Raw genomic sequence first — 12,969 nt, 5'->3', positions numbered from 1 at the left:
AGCCCTTCTGAAGCTGCCATTCTTACAGAGGTGCAGCCAAAAACCAAAACAAAAACCAGTTTAAAAAAAACCTGCAAGCAGTTAATGATGAGGCTGCCCTCTTCTCCTAATTGACATTCTCCTAATTTTGTTGTCTTGGAAGCTCAGAGATCCTTCTCTAGACATTTTTTTTTGAAGGTTTCATTCCCCCCCCCTTATTTATATATTTTATTTACTTGACGTATATTATCGTATAGATCTTTAGTAACTCTGTAAGGTGAGCAGTAGGATTCCCATATTGCTGGGAATACTGGGGCTGGGGCTGAGGCTAAGAGTAAATGGCTTGTCTAAGCCCACCTATTGCTAAGTTCTAACACTGGGCAGCTTCACATGACTGCCAGCCCATCTGGTTCCCAGGAAGGTGTGAGAACCAAGAGTGCATGCTCTCAGCCAGCATGTCATACAAACCTGCCTAACTCCAAGCCCCAAGCCATCCACCTGACATTCTACCAGTTTTTTCCACCCAACTTCAAACCTACTGAATTCATGGCAGGAGGTGAGATCTGACCCAAGAAAGTCCTGATTCTTAGCGCTGTCTTAGAGCCACTATGCTACACCAGTCATATCCCTCATCAGAGTCCACCTCTTCCATGAAGCTGTTAGCATAACCCTCTAGACCCCATACCCAACTATAACTAAGCCTAAATATGCCAAACTGAAATAAATGCATATTTATTGCAACAAATGCAATAAATGCATATTTTCCCCTTTCTACCTTGCCTCTATTTCCATTCCCTTCACCAGTTTCCCATGTCAAATTTTAGATTGTAAGCTACATATATGTAAAAATGCAGCATGGAAATTGGAATCTGACCTATATATAGTACTGCAATAGCAGGGGGCTAGAGAATTAAAAAGTTTAGCCATGTAAAAGCACGTTAAATGGACAGGCATGTTCGCTTAATGACTAATGTATGATGTACTCCTAACAAGTCATGCATCCAGAATGTGCATTAAGAACACCATCTTCTGGGGAGAAAAGCAGGCGTGCAGTTTCCTTTCGGGCAAACAGACTACATTGTGGTTGCAACATGGAGTTAGAGTTACAATGCGAAAATGAAATTCATGAAACTGAAACTGCTCAATGAGAACTTCCAGCTGGGCATCAAACAGAGAATATACTTTGGTGATAAGGTTTTGGTACAAACATAAAACTGAAGGTGTATTGAGAGCATTTACAGTTTTCTATAGATCCTTGCTTGTCCTGATGTGACTCTCTCTACTGAACTCAGTGAAATAACTTAATGTCTGTCATAGCCAATCAGAATCAGCTTTGCACCAATGAGGTCAGCTGAGGATTTAAAAGCTTTTCTAGTAGTAACTCATATACTGGAATACTACTGAGAGAGAAGGGTAGGAGGGCAGGGTAGGTAAACATGCCTTCATATTTGTACATGGGGGAAAATGCACCAAGTGTACAACTGCTTCCCTCCTTCATTTTCTTGGGGAGCAACTCTTGCCCCAGGGGTGTGGTGGGCATACCTATTTCCTCCTTTCTCGATATTTCTCTAGAGCAGGGGTGGCTAGTTCTTGTATCCACTCTGGAATTCAGGCACTCATACAGATGCACAAGAAGTATATTTGCAAAGTTCTAACACTGGGCAGCTTCACATGACTGCCAGCCCGTCTGGTTCCCAGGAAGATGTGAGAACCGAGAGTGCATGCTGTCGGCTAGCGTGCCATACAAACCTGCCTAACCTGCCTAACTCCAAGCCCCAAGCCGCCCACCTGACATTTGACCAATTTTTTCCACCCAGCTTCAAATCTTGGTCCCAAGCGGGTGGGGAATGTTGGGTGGGTGGATGGCTTGGCAACCGGACTAGGGTGGATTCACATGACACGCCAGTTGGAAGTGCATGCTCTTGGTTCCAGCATTTCCCCAGGCACCGAACTTGCAAGCAGCGTAATAATACTACATATTTTGCAAAGTGTGAAGCCTCCCCCTTTGCATAATATGCAATAACTTTTTGAAATGTGCAGCTTGGTTCTTCTGCATGGTCTCTGTTACTCACACATGGGCTTCTGTGCCTGAGCAGGACCAGCAATCAGATGCTTCCAAGCTCTCTTTCTGGTGGTAGCTCCTCCCCCTTTCCTAGCCTCAGTTTGGTTTCCCTCTCAGTTCTTTGTCGTCTGCTGAAGGAATAACAGCTTTCTGGTGCTGTCGCCTTTACAATTCAAGGTCATATTATCTCTTTGTTATACTTCCCCCCTGTTTTATTTGTAGTTTTCTTCCTCTCTACTTCTTCTGGTGTTCTCTCTCTTACCTTTTCTGTTTTGATTTTGTTTGGTCGCCTGCCCCGCCCCCCCCGCCACCCTCCGGGCTGAGGGGAACCTTTTTCTTACAATAAGGAGCTGTTGTCTGGGGGGTGGGCCCTATTGGCCTATATGTCCCAACCCACTAATTTTTTAAAGAGGGAAATCATGTACTTCCGCCTTGTTTTTAACTCCACCATTCACTAGTTTTCTCTCTCCATGATTTTCAGCTTTTTGCCAGAGCCTTATAATTTTTTGAGGGGAATTAGGCCCCACTTGCCTTTTCTCCCCATTCTGGCCATCACTGCATGGCCAGCAAAGTAACATTCAAGCACTGTACGGTTTGCCATGCGAAGATCCTGCCCTTGGATGCTCTGCCTTGGGGAGTTTCACATAGTCAACTCTTGTATTCATTGCCTGAAGTTTACCAAACAGGCATGTAAAAAGTGGGCAGTTTGACTACAATCCCTCTTGTGAGAAAAAGCTCTTGCACCTATAGCATCAGTACTCACCACCTCTCAGGATGCCTGCTCCATGGAAAAGGATCTGGGCCAAGCACCTAGTGGATACTAGTGCTGATCCTGCTAAGAAAAAGAAGCATGTCCCTGCTCCAGCTGTGCACTCTTCACTGACCATGATGTAATCAAAACCGACGAAGAGGCACTTCCTTCCCCCAGTGGGGCAGGGTCTCCCGAAGATTCCTAAAAAGACACAGTCAGAATTGCCTCTGAAACTGATGCTCCCAGTCTGCCCTATAGACTCAGATCTGGATGCCTTGGACCTGGAAGACCTAGTCGACCCCAACTTACTATGTGACATGGACCCAACATCTTCTGTTCTGGACGATGAGCCTAGATCTGAAAGTTGAAACTCTTCTTGTAGCACACTGAAACCTACTGCCCTTGGGACCCATATCAAACCCGATGGCAAGAATACTGGGACCCTTATGTGGATCACCATTGGTACTACAGATCCAGAGACTGGGACTATAGGGAGGATTATTCACAGTACCGACGTTCACCGTCTAATGACAGCTACTGACAGCATCAATACTGGGGGAATGCACCCATCTACCAACCTCATATTTGCGACTCATCTCAGAGCCATAGTTTCACGTGGCATAGACATTGGTATCAACCACAACGTCCAAGGACTTGGTCCAGAGAACACCTTAAGTCCAGCTCTCCACAACCTAAGCACCCCAAAATCAGCACAGAGATGCCCAAGAAGGAGGTTAATGTCCCCTCTGCTCTGCTGCCTGTGACTCAATTCCCACCTCTAGCCCTGGAGGATGTTATTCCAGCACAACTGGCCTTCAAAACCTTCTGACCCACTTGGACCTCCAGAGTCACATTTCCAAGATTCAGAACTGGACTCAGACGTGGAATCCAAACACTCTTTATCTAGTGTTCATTTTTCACTGCTTGGGGAAATCCCCAACCCCAAGCTGGAGTCCCCAGCAGAAGAAGTGTGCTCCCACTCAGAACAAGTCCTACAAATGGCCACCTCTTTAGGCCTGAAAATTAAACATCTGACCAAACCTGATCCAGACCCGATCTTCGGGGTCATTGATGCAGACACCAATACACAAGTGGCACTTCCTATATTTAAGCCCATGCTAGATGTCACCAAGGATGCGTGGATGAAAACATGCTCAACTCAACCCACATCTAAGCATATTGAAGCCTCGTATAAGGTACAGGGACTCTGCTTTTTTGCAATGCCAACTCAATCATTGTAGAGACAGCTCACTTGGACAAAACATAGCCCTCTCTCAACTTTGTTGGACAGAGAAGGCCGGAAAATTGATTCCATTGGATGTCAGTTCTACTCCACCATGACATTACAACTGAAAACTGCTAACTATCCGGTATGTATGGGGAGGTATAATCTTTTCTCCTCTGGGGAAAAAAATAGGCTCCTATCTAGATATGCTGCCTACTGAAAAAGAGACTTGGCCATGTGATTTGCTGTAGGGATGTGCTCAAACCTGTTCGGCCTTCTATTCTTAGAATGCTGAACAGGTTTGGAACCGCAATGTTCGAACCAGTTCGAATGCGGGGACCGGGGTGGCTTTAAGGATAGGGGAGGGTGCACTTACCCCCACCACCGTGCTTCCCCCTCCAGTGCTTTGTGTATAAATAGTTCGGTGGCGTGGCAGCGTATCTCCTGGCTGCCCCATTGGTTTCCTGATCGGAAGTGTTGAGCTGGTTCCATGCACATCCCTAATTCACAGTGAAGAGTCTCATCTGGCTAAACAGTTACATTTATCGTGTCACAGATGGACTGTGCATCCAGGTCCATGATTTCTTCCATTGCCCTCTGCCTCACTGAGATCTTCGGACCTGAAGCTAAGACAAGGATCGAGAGCCTACCCTTTGATGGGGAGGCTCTGTTTGGGCCCAGCACTGATGAGCTGCTTGAAAATGTTCAAAAGCTCAGATACACAGCACATTTCATGAATTTTAAAAACACCGCAATCCAGAATGTCCAGACAATACAAATGTGCCAAATCCACTACGTCTTGGGCCTCCTCATATTCTCAGCAGTCAGATTCCTCCTTTCGTAGCCGAAGACCGGGATCCTACAAGTTCTGAAATATTTCGAGCAATAGCCACACCTTAAGTTACCATGATTGGGGAAAATGGCAGTGATTAAACTGAATGTACTCCAGTGATTTTGTTTGATCACATGGTATAATTAAACATTTTGAGAAACTGGCAGCAGAAAATGCCGGACTATATTTGGAATTAAAACAAAAGTACTAGAGTAGCCATAGTAATTTCACTGAAGCAAAAATTAAGAGAGAGGAATAGCTCTTCCCCGTATAGAAGTGTGGTATAAAACCTCCAGTAACTTCTAAAAGGTTAAGAGCAGACAAGATGGTTTAAGGAGAGCAAAAAGCAGAAAGAGTCCATTCTGCTTTATGGTTTCATGATAGAGCTAGGAAATACAATTGTCTGCAGCTAGCCTTTGTAATGTTTGGAATCAATTAAACAATAAATGTGGCCCGGGTTAGATAATTTTTAGTGAAATAATTTTAAGCCATTGGTATGCTAGTCTCATTTTGATAGTGTTTTTTCCAGGTGTTTCCCTCTTCTGCATATATGATATGATAATTATTTTATCCTATCCTATGAGTAATTGGTGTAAGAAGGCAAAGTGGGAGAAAAGCCTCAACTATAAATAATTCCCTATATTTGTATATGAAACATAGTTGTAACCCTGATTAAAACATATGGAAAGATTTGGGAGTTGACTGATCTAGAATGTATAATCATGGTGTTCAGCTTAAACAATTTTATTTCTTTCACATTATTTCACATTTTCATTTCTTTTGGAACTTCTGGCAATTGTTAATTGTGCATTTTGTAAATTCTAGACAAGATTCCTAAGCTTGTACTCCTTGATTACTTGGAAAACTTAATTTTGACACCTCAAAACAATTACTTGTAAATTACTGGCAGCCAGGATGTGCATTGTACCTGTCTGGAAAATCCCTGAACCAACACGTAATATTAGATTGGCTTAACTGGATATGAATGATGGCTCTAATAACCAAACTTATGTACTATTAGTAAATGAAAGAAAGAACATCACCAGATAGTTATTAAACTGGAACATTATTGGAATAGAACTCTTGGGATAAAACGTATTTTTAAAAAATCTTCTCTCTTTTATAAGTGTTGGTGTGTATATATTAATATATAAATAAATACCTAGAATTTGTATAGCACTTCAGAGTATCCAAAGCAGTTCACATACATCACAGTAATCCTCACAACAATCTTAAGATCCATCAACCTTTTTTAGTGTCTGAATATTATTAGCTCAGTGTCAAAATGTATGGTGCTGGTTCAAATGAACACAGACCCCTACATATGATAACGCTGGGGCCATGATGAGAATGTGCCCACCCTGATGTCACCGAGGTATGTGCCGACACCTTCTCAACATGGCCTTGAATTGTATGTGAGGAGTGTTGAGGCATCTAAATATCCCCTCTATATGGTCCCCTCTATATGCTCCAAATATCCCCTCTGTATGCTCAGAAACCCTGTTTAAGTCTGGGGTTCCAAACATTTTTTAAAGCATTTTTTAAAAGCATATACCTCTTCTGCTGCAAACCTTCAACTCAGGTATTCCATAGAGATTTCGTGAGTGAGTGAGTATGTACACAAAGAGACATGTTTAAATGTTATAGTTATGAGACAGGCTACTCCAGTCACTGACTTAAATTCAGATTAAGTCATTCTTGAGTACTCCCATTGAAATTAAAATTGGGTGTGTGAACATATATACATAAAAATATAAATGTGAATGTTACATTAGGAAGACAGGCTGCTACAGTCACTGGTTCACATCCAGATTAAGTTACTCATAAGATGTCTTATTGAAATTAATGGGAGAAGTTTATGTCTATTAATTTCAATGGGAGTACTCAGTGCTAATTTTCTGAAGCCAGTCAGGTTGAGGGTAGGGATACACTAAGCCAATTGGGAAGAGGAGGAGATCTTCACCCTTCCGCCCCACCCCTGACTTTCTGCAGCAGACCCATTGCTGAGAATGCATTGACTTCAAACCCGTGGTCCTCAGATGGGGAACAAATTTATTTATTAATTATTAGGTTTATATATTTATTATTAGGTGTATATATCACTTTTCATAAAATTATGCTAAGGTGGTTTACAAAAATTAATACAATAAAATTCCATAAAATTGCATTAAAGTAAAGTGTGACATCAAGTCGATTTCGACTCATAGCACCCACAAAGCCCTGTGGTTTTCTTTGGTAGAATACAGGAGGGGTTTACCATTGCCTCCTCCCGCTCAGTAGGAGATGATATCTTTCAGCATCTTCCTATATCACTGCTGCCTGATATAGGTGTTTTCCCATAGTCTGGGAAACATACCATTGGGGATTTGAACCAGCAACCTTCTCCTTGTTAGTCAAACATTTCCCTGCTGTGTCACTTAAGGTGGCGAAAATCACATTAAAATATTAAAATCAATTAAAACCATAAAACACCAACAACAACCATGAAAACAAAAAAGAGCAGCTGGAAAGGAGGAACTGGCAACCCTTAAGTGGTAAAAGCTTGAGCAAATAAAAGTGTTTTCCATTTCTTAAAAGTAGCCACATACACCAGAGTATGGATATCCACCGGGAGAGCATTCCAGAACCAGGGGGCAGCCACAGAGAAGGCCCTGTTCTTCATGTATAACAGTCGAACCTCCCCCAATGTTGTCACACAGAGCAGAGCCCCAAATGACCTTGTTAAGCAGGCAGAAACCCTTGGGAGCAGGCAGTCCTTCAGATATCCAGGGCCCAAAATAGTGCAGCAGCAATGTGGGGATGCAGAAGGGCTCTTGAGTACCCCTGGAAGCCCTTTAAGAACCCCTAGTGATACTGGTACCCGGATGGGAACCCCTGATTTAAACTGATGAACACTCCTCACATGCTGGCACTACAGTTATAGTAAAGTAACACTAATACACTTCTAGTATTAGTAGTAAAAATATGGCTTCTGGATTCAAGTATTGGAAAGCACAAGATCGATGGGAATTATTGTTCCTTCTGATCTTCTAGCAATTTTTCTTGGCTGTTTGGAGAACTTGAGTACAGCACAAAAACCTGAAAAGTCATCTTATAATGACTACTCAAACTCACAGCTTAATGTCCAGTTATGGGGAAAAAATAGATATACTCCCAGTACTGCAAAAGGAAAGGAAGTGCTGGGCCTTGCTGAAAAGTCTGGAGCTTATTTATCTTATATGAATTAAAGAAGATGTTCACATGTATACTGGGAAACAAATGTATACATGTGTTGAGTTTTTTCCATTATTATGTTCAGCCAATTATCTGAGATGATGATGGACTATGTTTCCACCCGCCCTTGAAGAATTTTTTTGTAAATTTTGTTAATGTGTGTCTGATATTTTTTAATTAGATGCAATGCGTTATGCTTTTATTTGAAAATTTGATTAATCAGTTAAAAGGCAGAAGATTAGCTCATTAGAAAATTCAGTCACTCCTAGGAATTAGAGATTGGGTCAGGTTCTGATCTTGGCTGTTCCTTTTGTCCATCTGCTGTTGGTACCTGGATAGAATTCTATTGGAGTCAATAAAGTTGCCAAGGATTTACTGCATCTTGAGAATGTGGCTGTCATTTTACAGAACATGTGTTGTACAAAAGCTGGTGGTTTCCTTTGTGGTCAACTAATGTTTGGAACAAGTGAAATTCCGGAAGCAGCTGTGGGTCATGGTGGAAAAGACCAGGGAAGGACACTGTAGTTATAACTTGTGATTTCTTTCACAAAACTTGCTTATGAGCTTTAAAAAGCAGCTTATATGGACAGCCCTTTGAAACCCTAACCACTGGAATGCTTACAGTAATTTTATTTGTCTATTATGTTTATATACCACCTGGTATGTGTATCTATAGGTGGTATACACAATTTAAAACACAACAAATATAAAACAGAGTAAAAACAATTAAAACAATTTCACATAATTAAAAAGGTAAAACAATTTCATGGAATACAATACATTAAACAGTTTAAAATTAATTTCAGTTAAAAGCCTGAGAAAACAGGTGTGCCTTGAGGGTCTTCCTAAAAGCAATCAGAGATGGAGATGCTCTTATTTTGACAGGGAGCTAAGCTGCACAAAAAGGTGGCAAAAAAGACTAAACATTTAGCAGAGGCAGAGGTCACAAAAAGAAAGAGTAAGGAGACAAGCAGGGCTGCACAAAAGAAGAAAGTGAAGCGCTCCGCTTTTGAGCGAGAGGTTGCAGATCCAGGCCGTTCTCAGCCCATCCGATCTGCCCACCAAAAGAGTGTGCTCTCCATCCAGCATTTTGAATTTGGCTCCTCCGATTATCACGCCTCTCATGGCAACAGTGCCTGCCATCTTGGAGGCTACTGACAGTCAGGTTAGCTTGTTTGCCCCTGCCCATAAGATTCCAGACGCGCTGGACTCTCTCCATCCACCCGCGCCTGTTCTACTCTGTGCGCCTGACATATCTCCATTGGCACCTAGGGGCCTGATCCTGCCATCGGTGGCAGTGCTGCTGTCTGCATCGGTGAGGGAAGTGAGTTCTTTTCCTACTATTCTACCTCGTGACGTTGCTAAATGGCTGTAGGAGTTTGTTGCTAAACAGTGCCTGTCTGTGGTGTCTCCCTCAACTCTGGCTCCTATTACAGCTGTTCCACTTCCCGCTCCTCCTCCTTTTCCTATCCTTCCCGCTGCTCCTGTGCCTCCTTTACCTGTACCTTTGCCAGTGCCCATGCCTCCAACGCTGCCCAGGTGCCCTGCCAGACCATCCGTTTCATCCCCCCACCCTAGATTCGAGCCCTTCTCAACAGGCTATTCCCTTGGGGGAAAGGGGGAGGTTTTCCCCCAGGCAGAGGAGATTCCCTCATAAAAGGAGGGCTGCTATGTGCCTTTTTACTATGGCAGATTTTGAGGTGCTGTTATTTAGGGCCAAGCGGGCTATTAAAGATGTGGCTAAAGAGTCATCTACCACAGCCACACTGGGTTTGGACCAGGATGTGTTCCCCTCCACACCTGCGATGGCTGCCACTGTATCTTTTTCATCTCTTTTCAAGGAGATCATGCTGGCTGAGTGGGGTGCCTCAGTCTCATCGAAACTTGCTCTGTCCTAACGGAGTTATGTCTCTTCTAGCAGTTCCTGTGGTGGTCGCCCCTGTGGCTCAGCTCATGGCAGGGGCATTGATGTGTAAGGAGTGGGGTGAGCAGCTTAAGTATCCTGAGGACAATAAGGCTGATCACTTCCTTCGAAAAGGACATGAGGCTACTGCTACGGTCATCAGGGCTGCAGCGACTAATTCAGTATTTGCGAAGGCTTCTATTCTTTGGGAAAAAGACCTGGTGCAATATATTCCCACAGGAAATATTAAATTGCATCAAGTTGAATAAGTTGGCCAAGGCATCTGCCCTTCTGGTGGATTCAAGTCTGGACTGTATGCAGTATGCTTCATGTGCTATGGCCTCTGGCATGGCTGTCCACAGAGGCCTCTGGTTAAAAACCTGGCATGTAGATAGCTAGATACAAATCAAAGGTTACCTTGGCTGCCATTCCGTTCTCAGGAGAAAAGCTTTTGGGGGATTCTTTAGAGGCAGTTTTAGCGGAGACCAGGGATAAAAAGAAAGCCATGCCTGCTGGTCACAAGGACTTTCACAGGCCATTTAGAGGGGGTGCCTCCTATTCTTCATTTCGTCCCTACAGAAGTTTCAACTGTCCTCCTGCCAATCAGCATTTCAGAGACAACTTCAGAGATAACCACTCCAACTCTTACAGACCAGCTTGGCATCAATCTTAGAACATTCAAGGTTGGGGTGGCCAGGAACCAACAGGGCAGGTCCTACCCTTCCACCTCCAACCAGGGAAACCATAAGCAATGGCCCGATCCTGGTAGGGGGCAGGCTTCTGTGTTTTTCAGAGGCCTGGGTGGACAGCACCTCCAATCGTGGAGTGCTACAGATGGTTCACCAAGGTTATTAAATGGACTTCCTTCCTCCCCCACCCCCAATTTTTATTTGGAAACTCCTAAGTCAAGGGTCTGAACAAAAAGTCTATTAATGGATCAGGCCATTCAACATCTGTTGGAGATTCAGGCCATAGAACTGGTTCCATCAATCTCATTATGTTCAGATGTTTATTCTTTGTTATTTCTGGTGCCAAAGAAGGACAGGTCCTGGCAAGCAATCCTGGACTTGAAACACCTCAACAGATATGTGAGGAAGAGGTCATTCTGGATGGAATCCCTCAGGTCTTTTTGATACCTTTTTGACACCTGGTGGGCCATGATCTCCCTGTTCTTGGAACAGCGACAGAAGTTGGCTGCCTTGATCGAGCCCTTTCTGGGCAAGCACAGAGTGGATATCTCTGGCAATGTTTAAAAAACATCTAAAAAACCATCTTTTTAACCAAGCTATGGTTAAAAACATACGGTTAACATATGGTTTATGTTAACCGCCCAGAGACAAAAGTTTGGGTGGTATATAAATGTGATGAATAAATAAAAATAAATACATAAATGATACTAGCGCAGCTCATGGGTTCAATGATTGCCTGCTTGGAGTGCACCCCTTGGGCAAGGTGGTACTCCAGACTGCTCCCGTGGCTCATTCTACTGTATGAGATGTCCATTATGGAAAAGGCACACGTGAAGGAAATTTGCAAAGCGGCTACTTGGGCTTCTGTGTCACCATTCATCAAGCACTGCAAAATACCTTCCTTTCATGCAGCTCAGGCTGCTATGGGGCATACAATCTTACAGCAGGTGGTTTAGCCATCCGCTCCCTCCCTATATTTTCAGCTTCATCACGTTGAGGATAACCTCCCTATACCATGGGAAAAGAAACATTGGTAGACTTATTGTGAAGGGTATAAGGAGGTCATCCGGCCCTCCCACAGATGGTGGGTTTCTTCATTTTTTCCATGTCATGTTTACATGGTTTTGTAGTTGAGGAGGTGAAATGACTCCCAGGGTAACAGTTCACCTTTCTGTGTTTTTTATGGCAGTTCTTGAACGTTGTTCTCTGTTTCTACCTGCTAGTTTTCTATGTTCTTTTCTCAAAGGCTTTGCTACGCTATACAGTCACGGAACTGGGGATTGAGTGACAGTTGCTGCCTAGGAACTAGCCTGCTTAATTTTGATTGGTCCTATCTTGGAGCATGCAGAGGCTGATAAGAGCTGGCGTGGTGTAGTGGTTAGAGTGCTGGATTAGGACTGGGGAGACCCGAGTTCAAATCCCCATTCAGCCATGATACTTGCTGGGTGACTTTGGGCTAGTCACTTCTCTCTCAACCTAACCTACTTCACAGGGTTGTTGTGAGGAGAAACTTAAGTATGTAATACACTAGGGATGTGCAACCCCCCGAACCGGTCCGGTCTGGCATGGGGGGGGGGCTGTAGCTCTAAGGCCGGGGGTTGGTACTTACCCCCCCGGGGCGCATGCGTGCTACTAACTTCGGCACTTGTGGGCTAACGATGGGGGCAGGGGCGGCAGGGAGGAACGCTGCTGCCCCAGAAACTTTAGATTAAAACACAGCGCCGGAGGGGGAAGAGCGGCGGGGGGGAGGTAAGTACCATCCCCCTGCCCTTAAAGCTACAGCCCCCCTCCGTGCCGAACCACTGGATCGGCTCGGAACCGGACCAGTTCGGAGGCCTCCAGCATGGCCTCCAAACCGGTTCGGACACATCCCTATAATACACTGCTCTGGGCTCCTTGGAGGAAGAGCAGGATATAAAGTGTTGTTGTTGTTGATGATGATGATAATTAATAAACCCATCACGTTGAGTATGACCTCCCTATACCCTGAAAAAGAACCCTTCAAGGTAAGTCTACCAATGTTTCTTTCTCCATGGTTTTGCATGTGCAGGATTTGGAGATGGGAGCATTCAAATCCCCAACACATCCACAGCCTGAAGTGGTCCAGTTGAAAAGCTTTACAACTTGATCATGCTGGCATTTATAAACTAATCCCTGAGCATGTTGTATGGAAGAAGAACAAAGGGAATTTCTGCAACATTTGCAGCTGATGCATATAATAGGTTAATTGTCCGCCTCAAACTACTGCCAAAATGGAATATTTGACTTTCCTGACACTGACATAAGAGCATTCACATGTTTTTCTCAATTTAATT

General features: G+C 43.8%; 1 long non-coding RNA gene across 2 annotated transcripts in view; it reads left to right on the top strand.

Moving 5' to 3' along the window:
- Positions 1-2,186: 2,186 nt before the first annotated feature.
- LOC128349585 (uncharacterized) overlaps positions 2,187-12,969 on the top strand; it is a 73,302-nt gene continuing 62,519 nt past the window's right edge. Inside the window, exons 1-2 of one of the 2 annotated variants that reach the window (XR_008318863.1) lie at positions 2,187-2,218; positions 2,523-4,162. This is a non-coding gene — a long non-coding RNA (uncharacterized LOC128349585). Of the gene's footprint in view, positions 4,163-12,969 lie in introns of both variants that reach the window. The other variant, XR_008318862.1, reaches the window with a different exon arrangement.

Source organism: Hemicordylus capensis, chromosome 3 (genome assembly GCF_027244095.1).
Source record: "Hemicordylus capensis ecotype Gifberg chromosome 3, rHemCap1.1.pri, whole genome shotgun sequence".
NCBI lineage: Eukaryota > Metazoa > Chordata > Lepidosauria > Squamata > Cordylidae > Hemicordylus > Hemicordylus capensis.
The sequence above is the reverse complement of the archived record's forward strand: the minus strand, read 5'-3'. Positions and strand labels throughout refer to the sequence as shown.